Source organism: Vulpes lagopus, chromosome 4 (assembly GCF_018345385.1).
Source record: "Vulpes lagopus strain Blue_001 chromosome 4, ASM1834538v1, whole genome shotgun sequence".
Lineage (NCBI taxonomy): Eukaryota > Metazoa > Chordata > Mammalia > Carnivora > Canidae > Vulpes > Vulpes lagopus.
In genome coordinates this window covers 113,440,850-113,450,958 of record NC_054827.1, presented here as the reverse complement: position 1 = coordinate 113,450,958, position 10,109 = coordinate 113,440,850, and positions in this window count along the sequence as shown.

Sequence of the window (10,109 nt, the reverse complement as noted above, 5' to 3'; positions counted from 1 at the left end):
GCCGTTAGCCCTCCGCGGAATTTCAAATCGAGCCCGAAGGCGGAGCAGCCCAGCGATTGGCGCCAAGACCCGTCGCTCCTCGCCAAGCCCCGCCCCCTGGCGGCCGCGGGCGCGCACTGCGTCCTGACGCGCGGGGACTGTGAGCTGCGGTTCCCGCGGTGGGCGTGGAAAGCGATGGCCCGCCCGCTGACGGCGGAGGTCGCTGTCTGCGCATGCGCCGGGTGGAGCCGGCCCCGAGGGACGCCCCGCCCCGCCCCGCCCGCCGGGGATCCTGCCCAATGCCCACCCCACCCGGTCCGGCGCAGTTAGGTTTCGAAGTTCGCGCAGCCCCCTGAGGCCGCGGGGAAGGGGTGGGAACAGCGGCCGCCCTGCGGCAGGAGCTGGCGCTGCGGGAAAGCCTGGCGCTTAGGTCGCTTCCCACGCCCAGTTAGGTGGCAAGCCTGGCGCTGGTATTTGGGAGCTCTCCCCAGGTGCGGGAAGCCGTGCCCTCGAGGGCAGGGGAAGGAACGCCGCACCCTGCTCCCCTCTCCCGGGCCGGGCACCTTTCTAGACCTCGATCCCATTTACTCTCCACAGCAGCCGCGTTCTGTAGTATCGCCATTCTTACGTAGGAAGAGATCCGTCTCTGGAAGTCTTGAGGGACTTGCCCAGGTCACATGATTGGTACACAAAAGAAGATGTGCTAGCCATAGTTCTTTCGGTGAAAACGTTAAAATTCAAAATGGACATCAAGGGATCCCTGGGTGTCGCAGCGGTTTAGCGCCTGCCTTTGGCCCAGGGTGTGATCCTGGAGACCCGAGATCGAATCCTATGTCAGGCTCCTGGTGTATGGAGCCTGCTTCTCCCTCTGCCTGTGTCTCTGCCTCTCTCTCTCTCTCTCTGTGTGTGACTATCATAAATAAAAAAAAAAAAATGGACATCAAAACGATAGAGGTTTATTAAGCAGATAATAGCACTTCAGAGAAAACTCTCAAAAGTGAGAGGGGTCCCAACAGGGTATCCTTTTTTCCCTGAACATATGCTCCATCCCTAAATGTTTACATAAAACTTTGTATTGAGTGATTCACAGTTGCATGATATTGATGTAGGAACAAGTTAGGAGCAGACAGGGCTAGGTAGGAAAGATAAGGGAAGGGTCTAGAGTCAGGCTTCCAGGAATCTGTGGGTTCCCATAAACCCCAAGGACACCAAAAGGCCCCAGAGGCTCCTACCCATCCGAAGGAAACAGATAAGACCGTAAAAACAAAAAATCCTGGCTCCCCAGTTCCAAAATGTTAGGGGGTGTTCCCCTTTAATGGCTACTAGGCTCATAGAAACCCCAGATGTAGAGAAATATGGAGGAGCTCTTAACCAGAGAGAAGGGAACACCTTGTATGTGCTCATGATGTTTACAAAGAAACATCTTGTTTGTTACAAATCCACCATGTTTGTTCTAAATAAAGACATAATGTATACAAATCCACCCTGATATGGATAAGAAATTTACCAAGTTCCTGGTCAGTTCCCTATAAAAGACAGACCATAGGGACCAGTTCCCTATAAAAGATAGACCATAGAGTGGCTCAGTGGTTGCACCTCTGCCTTTGGCTCAAGGTGTGATCCCAGAGTCCCCAAGATCGAGTTCCGCATGGGACTCCGTGCATGGAGCCTGCTTCTGCTCCCTCTTGTTACGTCTCTGCCTTTCTCTGTGTGTCTCTTGTGAATAAATAAAATCTTAAAATAAATAAATAAATAAAAGCCCTTAGTGGCAACCCTGTCAGGACCCCTCTCACTTTTGAGAATTTTCTATCTTGCTTAATAAAACTCTATCGCTTTACTCCCTCTGTTGTCCTGGAGATTCATTCTTCAACTCCGTAAGAACCAAGCTCTCCTGTATCATTTTGGTGCCAAAACCTGGGACCTGCCATCAAAGGGTGAGTAAATGTGGGCTCTATCCTGTATTTTCTGGAAGATGTCTCTCCTTCGGGTAACCTTTTGTAACAAACAGCAGAACCGGGCACCTGTCAGGCAGTTAAAGGCGAATAGTGCGGCTGCTGGTCTTAAGACTCAGGTGACAGGCTTTTGGAGAAAAATTTAGTCAATCCCCCTTCCCCAAAGAAAGAGAATGTTGGCCTAACCCTAACCAATTCCACTTTCCATTTTTTGACCTCTGAATTGGCTTTTCCCCTGACTCAGGGGTTTTGCTTCTGATAGGGCTTTGCTTGCAAATGGAACCTCGGGTATTGGAACAGAAAGGCCTCAAGAGTGAGGCGGGGAAATAACTGAAATTGGCCTGACTAATCAGGCTCCATGGGGCTAGGAATGCAAGCAAATTTATGACCAAAGATGAGGGCTCTTGCAAGAGACCTCTGAAGAATAAGGTCATTTATAGGATTCCCTGCTAGCCGAAATTTCATCTGGAGGGCTTACCCAAGGACTGGCAATCCAGCGCTCTGAACCTGCCCTTGGGCTACCACTGGTGGCCTTGGGGTCTCTGAAACACATAAAAGGATAGAAACCAAAAAAAAAAAAAAAAAAGGATGGAAACTGGGCGGGGTGTCACACCCCAAGGAAGCCTTGTCCAGGAGCAGCACATGCCTCCCGCTGAGAGATCCTGGGTGTTTCGCTTGCTTTCTCAGTCTTCTTAAAGGAATATCACTATTTTGGGCAGCCTCGATGGCTGAGCGGTTTAGTGCCGCCTTCAGCCCAGGGCGTGATCCTGGAGACCCAGGATGGAGTCTCACCTCTGGCTCCCTGCATGGAGCCTGCTTCTTCCTCTGCCTCTCTCTCTCTCTGTCTCATGAGTAAATAAATAAAATATTTAAATTATTAATCTCTCTAAGCTCTATGATTAGGTCCCTTTTTTTCAGGGAAATCCAGAGGAGGCGGGTAAGAGTGACTACTCCCACTGGCCTGATCCTTCCTGATCCCAAGATGTTAGGCCACTTTATCACCTTGGGTAGGCAGTGAATGAAGGGACACCTTGGTTTAGGCAAGAGCTGACTTGTAGGGACACCTTCGTAGTCAACCTCTCTATAACAGATACAGAGTAAGAGATCGAGATGAGAAACCAACCATCCTCAGCAGAGACGCCTCTGGATTGCATTCTGAAAAATTGGGAAAAAATTTGACCCACTGACGCTTAGAAGGACAGAAATGGGGCAAGAGACTCCTACCAGGATCACGGCGTGGGAAACAAACCATCCTCCTTAGATTGGTACTGCAGAATTGAGTATTTCCCCCCTTGTAAAACTGTTCTAGTGTTTTCCATGGGTTAAAGTCAGCAGATTCTTCAAGGCAAGGTAAAATAACGTGTGACTCTTACAGCAAGGCACCGTCTCTTCTAAAGTTCCCGAGGACTTTCCCTTGGTGTGCCTTTTAACCCACTGGAAACTATTTGGATTACAAAATTTAGGAAGGGACTGATTTCCTGTAGGTCTGCACGGCCTCACTGGGATCTACCAGTTAGATCTGCAGAGAACAGGAGTTTCTCCCTCATTCATTTCCCAGGTTAATGATTTTTTTTCTTTTTTTTTTTTTTTTTTTTCAGGTTAATGATTATAATTGGAGCCAACGGTGATTAGTCTACCTCAGGACGGAGACTTTCAGGAATATTCCCAAGCAGCTGCCTACGCTTTTTGTTTTGGGGAAATTCCCTGTCTTCTCTGGCCTAACAGGGACTGCCTCATTCCACTCATTGGTGGAAGAACATGGCGTTAGCTCACCTGTCCAAGTGGATGACCTTTAGCATTGGGAATCCTTTTTCTCAGCCTCTGGCTGAACTTTGCCTCTGATCCTGTTTCTGAACCACCCTGGGTGCTGCCTGCATATCCGGCTCCCTTCAGATTTCCCCACCAGTGTCTCAAATAAAAATTGACAAATGGGGAGCAAAGTGACTTTTAAAAAGGGGACCCAGGTGAAACATATTCAGTATGTACATATGTGTTTGTTTGTTTATTTTTTGTTTGTTTGTTTGTTTGTTTATGAGAGAGACAGGCAGAGACACAGGTAGAGAGAGAAGCAGGCTCCACACGGGGAGCCACTTGATTCCTGGACCCGGGATCATGCCCTGAGCCAAAGGCAGATGCTCAACCACTGAGCCACCCAGGCTTCCCATTATTCAGTATTTAAACTAAAGTTTGTTGATTTAAGATAGACATGTAACTTTTATTCTATCAAGGTTTGCCAAAGGTCAAATAAGCTTGGGTTATCTGTTGCAATTTGTTAGCAAAAAGATGACTTAAAATGGTTTATCTTCTGTCTTAAAGTTTTAATAGGTAATTATTAAGATAGCTTTCAAAGTTTTTGGTAAACTACAACTTTAAAGTTTTGCTTGGATGGTAACTGAGATTGAATTCATTGGACATTTAGATCTTTTCCAAATAGGATATAATACCAGCACATTAATTACTAAACATAGGTTTGTGCTATGTTTATTGCAGAGAAACTAAGGATTTTTTTACGATTTTTTTTTTAAAGATTTTATTTATTTATTCATGATAGACACACACACAGAGAGAGAGAGAGAGAGAGAGAGAGAGAGAGAGAGGCAGAGACACAGGCAGAGGGAGAAGCAGGCTCCATGCCGGGAGCCCGACACCGGACTCAATCCTGGGACTCGAGGATCGCGCCCTGGGCCAAAGGCAGGCACCAAACCGCTGAGCCACCCAGGGATCCTGAAACTAAGGATATTTGAGTCTGTTGGTAAACATGCTTTGTGCTTAATAGATCCATAAATTGGGGCAGCCCTGGTGGCGCAGCGGTTTAGCGTTGCCTGCAGCCCAAGGCCTGATCCTGGAGACCCGATCCTGGAGACCTGGGATCGAGTCCCACGTTGGGCTCCCTGCATGGAGCCTGCTTCTCCCTCTGCCTCTCTCTCTCTCTCTCTCTCTCTCTCTCGCTCTGTATCTCTCATGAGTAAATAAAATAAAATCTTAAAAAATCCTTTAAAAATAGATCCATAAATTTGCCATCTAAAGAGTTTTGGTATAACGGTTCACAGTTATTACTACTTAGTTTTCACTGGAGACTAAGGTTTCTAAGAGTGAAAAATTCTACTAAATGTAATTAAGACTGATGGAGAATAGGGAAGTCTGGGTGGCTCAGTGGTTGAGCATCTGCCTTTCGCCCAGGGCGTGATCCTAGGTGCAGGGATCCAGTCCCACCTTGGGCTCCCTATGGGAAGCCTGCTTCTCCCTCTGTCTCTGCCTCTCTCTGTGTGTGTCTCTTATGAATAAATCAATCAATAAATAAAATATTAAAAAAAAAGACTGATGGAGAATAAGGAAAACTGTATATAGAAAGGGTGGAAGTGGGATCCCTGGGTGGCACAGTGGTTTGGCGCCTGCCTTTGGCCCAGGGCACAATCCTGTAGACCCGGGATTGAATCCCGCGTCGGGCTCCCGGTGCATGGAGCCTGCTTCTCCCTCTGCCTATGTCTCTGCCGCGCTCTCTCTCTCTCTCTCTCTGTGTGACTATCATAAAAAAAAAAAAAAAAAAAAAAAAAAAAGATTAGAAAGGGTGGAAGTGTGTAAGAAAGATACAAGAATGGGAATGCATTTTTGTGAAAGGTATAGGAAGGTAATTTTGTTCTAAATAATGCTGGTTGTTTGAAAAGAAATGGCTTGGGACAAAATCTGCATATAAAAGAAAGTTGTAGGGATCCCTGGGTGGCGCAGCGGTTTGGCGCCTGCCTTTGGCCCAGGGCGCGATCCTGGAGACCCGGGATCGAATCCCATGTCGGGCTCCCGGTGCATGGAGCCTGCTTCTCCCTCTGCCTGTGTCTCTGCCTCTCTCTCTCTCTGTGTGACTATCATAAGTAAATAAAAATTAAAAAAAAAAAAAAAGAAATAAAATAAATAAATAAAAATAAAAGAAAGTTGTAGGGCAGCCTGGAAGGTTCACTGGTTTAGCGCGCTGCCTTAGGCCTAGGGTGTGATCCTGGAGACCTAGGATTGAGTCCCATGTCAGGCTTCCTGCATGGAGCCTGCTTCTCCCTCTGCCTGTGTTTCTGCCTCTCTCTGTCTCTGTGTCTCTCATGAATAAATAAATAAAATCTTTAAAAATAAATAAAATAAATAAATAAAGTTGTAGAAGGTTTGTGAGAGAAATCTTTGGAAAGGAATTTTAGGTGTGGTCAGGATGGAACTAAGATTGAAATGAATGGATTTTAAAAGCACACAGGTATAAGATTAAGTCTGCTTTCTCTCTGTTAGAAGAGACAAATTTTCTTAAATTGTTGGTCTGCTCTTGATAAGAAAGTATAAACAGTTGTTTTCTCCTTGCCAATCCAGAGAAAAAGTTTTTATGTTTTGCCTATCAGGTTGTTAACATCCCTAGTCCTATTTAGGCATGTGCTTTAAAACTTTCAAAGATTTTAATGAATGTCTCAAGATTTAAATTGGAAATGGAGTCTTTTTGACTTATTAGGCCCTTTTTTTTTTTTAAGATTTTACTTATTCATGAGAGAGAGAAAGAGAGAGAGAGAGAGAGGCAGAGACACAGGCAGAGGGAGAAGCAGACTCCATGCAAGGAGCCTGTCGCAGGACTCGATCCCAGGTCCCCAGGATCATGCCCTGGGCGGAAAGCGGCGCTAAACCGCTGAGCCACCAGGGCCACCCCATATAAAGGATCTTTAGGACAATTACAAGTTTTAATTTCCTTAAGATGAAAGCTGAAATTGATAAAAATCTCCAGAACTAACTAAAGTTTCATTCAAATTAAGAATAGTGGGCAGCCCGGGTGGCTCAGCGGTCTAGTGCCACTTTCAGTCCAGGGTGTGATCCTAGAGACCCAGGATCGAGTTCCACCTCAGGCTCCCTGCAAGGAGCTTACTTCTCCCTCTGCCTGTGTCTCTGCCTCTCTCTCTCTCTCTCTGTGTCTCTCATTAATAAATAAATAAAATCTCTAAAAAAAAGAATAGTAAACGGGGGGACAGCCTGGGTGGCTCAGCGGTTTAGCACCATCTTCAGCCCAGGGCCTGATCCTGGAGACCCGGGATCAAGTCCTGCAACGGGCTCCCTGCATGGAGCCTGCTTCTCCCTCTGCCTGTGCCTCTGGCTCTCTGGCTCTCATGAATAAATAAACAAAATCTTAAAAAAAAATAGTAACAGGGGACTAAATAAGCCAAAAAGATTATAGTTTTTTAACTCTTGTTTGAAACACTGCTGGTTCTCTAATGTTTGCACTCCCAAGGTAGGAAAACCTAAGATAAAAAAAAAAAAAAAAGGAAAACCTAAGATATCTATGACTTATCAGAAATGTAAAAAAGTATTCATTTGTAGACAAAATAAAGCATTAACTTTTCTCTCTACTTAACCCTCTTCAGACGTTCAAAAGGTGTCTCAATAAGCATTCTTCCATGGCAATTACAATTATTTGCACAAGTCCAATAAGAATCTGTTCTTGTAACAGGACACCATTGGAAATATTGGTTATTTTACCAAAGCTTTGACTGGAATTTTGAGACATGCATATACTTAGATATGACCAAACAGCTTTAAGGAACTAAGGTTGACTTCATAAAATATGGAGCCACAAAAGCCACTTGGAAGTGTTGGCCTGATACCTTGCTTGTGGAGTTCCCAGCAGCCTCACCAAGTGAGTAAAGAATGTCACTCCTTGGCAGGTGCAGGAACCTCAGGATACTCTGGGGACCTGTGAAGAGGAATCTGCCCAAACCTACAGGTATTGTAGGCATATCTGATGGCAAGTAGTTGGCTTGGCTTGGCTTCTGGCCTAGGGGGCTACAGAAAGTTCCAACAGGGATGTCTGGGTGCCTCAGTGGTTGAGCATCTGCCTTTGGCTCAGGGAATGATCCTGGGTCCAGGGATTGAGTCCCACATCGAAGTTCCAACAAAGTAGATTCTAAAAGATCTATATGATTGGGACACCTGGGTGGCTCAGTGGTTGGAGCACCTGCCTTCGGTCCACAGCGTGATACTGGAGTCCTGGAATCGAGTCCCACATCAGGCTCCCTGCATGGAGCCTGCTTCTCCCTCTGCCTGTGTCTCTCATGAATAAATAAATAATATCTTTTTAAAAATAAATAAAAGATCTATATGATCAATCATTATTCTTGCTGAGCTTATGTAAGTAATTAGGCCAAATTTGTTAAAACTGGACTTGTTTTGCAGACAAGTCAGTCCTGATGCGGTTACCTTTGATTAAAAATGAGGGTTATTACAGAGAGAAACTTTCAGATTTTTTTTTAATAATCTGAATTTTATTTTTTATGATAGTCACACACACAGAGAGAGAGGCAGAGACATAGGCAGAGGGAGAAGCAGGCTCCATGCACCAGGAGCCCAACGTGGGATTCAATCCCGGGTCTCCAGGATCGCACCCTGGCCCAAAGGCAGGTGCCAAACCGCTGTGCCACCCAGAGATCGTGAGAGAAACTTTCAATAACACATCTTTGTGGATGTTAAATTATAGGTCTGATCATTTTAAATGAATGTCGTTTGCCTAAGCTAGTAGACTACTTGAAATAAACTTCAGAGAAATAGCTTTTCTGTCTCTATACAATAGCTCAAGTACAATTTTTTTTTAAGATTTTATTTATTTATTCATGAGAGACAGAGAGAGAGGGGCAGAGACACAGGCAGAGGGAGAAGCAGGCTCCATAGAGGAAGCCTCACATGGGACTCGATCCCGGGTCTCCCGGATCATGCCCTGGGCTGCAGGCGGCGCTAAACTGCTGAGCCACCTGGGATGCCCAAGTATAGATAATCTTTTTGCTTTTCATTTTATGGGGATAATAACAGGATCCCATGAGTGTCTGATTTTATTTTTTTTAATTTTTTTTTTGAGTGTCTGATTTTAAATTTTTTTTTTTTTTTTTTTTTATGATAGTCATACAGAGAGAGAGAGAGAGAGAGAGGCAGAGACACAGGCAGAGGGAGAAGCAGGCTCCATGCACCGGGAGCCCGATGTGGGATTCGATCCCGGGTCTCCAGGATCGCGCCCTGGGCCAAAGGCAGGCGCCAAACCGCTGCGCCACCCAGGGATCCCGAGTGTCTGATTTTAAACAACAAAAAATGGAATTCCCCAGCCATTGTATATACAACTAGCACTTTGGGTTTTTTTTTTTTAATAACTTTAAAGATTTTATTTATTTATTTATGAGAGACACAGAGAGAGCGAGAGAGAGAGAGAGAGAGAGAGAGAGGCAGAGACATAGGCAGAGGGAGAAGCAGGCTCCATGCAGGGAGCCCGATGTGGGACTCAATCCGAGTCCTGATGCGGAACTTGATCCCTGGGTCTCGGGATCATGCCCCCGGCTGAAGGCAGATGCTTAACCACTGAGCTACCCAGGCGTCCCACAACTAGCACTTTGACCAATTCTGTATGGCTGAGATGATAAAATTGCTCCTTTAAAGCCAGAGTGTACCCCACTGCATGGGGTTAACTATGGACTTGTGAAGATAATGGATGACCCCACTTTATGATTGGATTGGATGATGTACTTGGGGATGCCCTTATTCCTTGATAAGTTTTCTCATACTTGCTAGTGATTCCTTTTAATTATAATACTGTTCAGGCTAGATCTCAAACTAAGAGGGCTTCTTGTTTTTTTTTTTTTTTTAATTAATTAATTTATTTATTTATGATAGTCACAGAGAGAGAGAGAGGCAGAGACACAGGCAGAGGGAGAAGCAGGCTCCATGCACCGGGAGCCCGATGTGGGATTCGATCCCGGGTCTCCAGGATCGCGCCCTGGGCCAAAGGCAGGCCCCAAACCGCTGCGCCACCCAGGGATCCCTAAGAGGGCTTCTTGATTGTTTTATCCCTTAGTCATGTTTATCCCAGAAGCCACCTCTGCTGAGGTACAATCGCAAACAAGGGCTATAGCCAAGCATACAATGGCTCCCATGGCAAAAAGAACCTCAAGGCTCACTATGAGACTTGTAGGACTTATGTAAGGACTGCAATATAAAATAAGCAAAACAGTGTGCTTGCAGAGCAGGACTCTAAATAATACTTCCCAGGCACTGGATTACACTCAAGGAAGAATTAAGTCAAGTTAGAGAGGGACTTCTCAAGAACTGCACCGCTATTGACTATCTACTATTGCTATACCATTTCTTGTGTGAGGAGCTTCCTCACATGTGTTGTTTTAACATTACAGT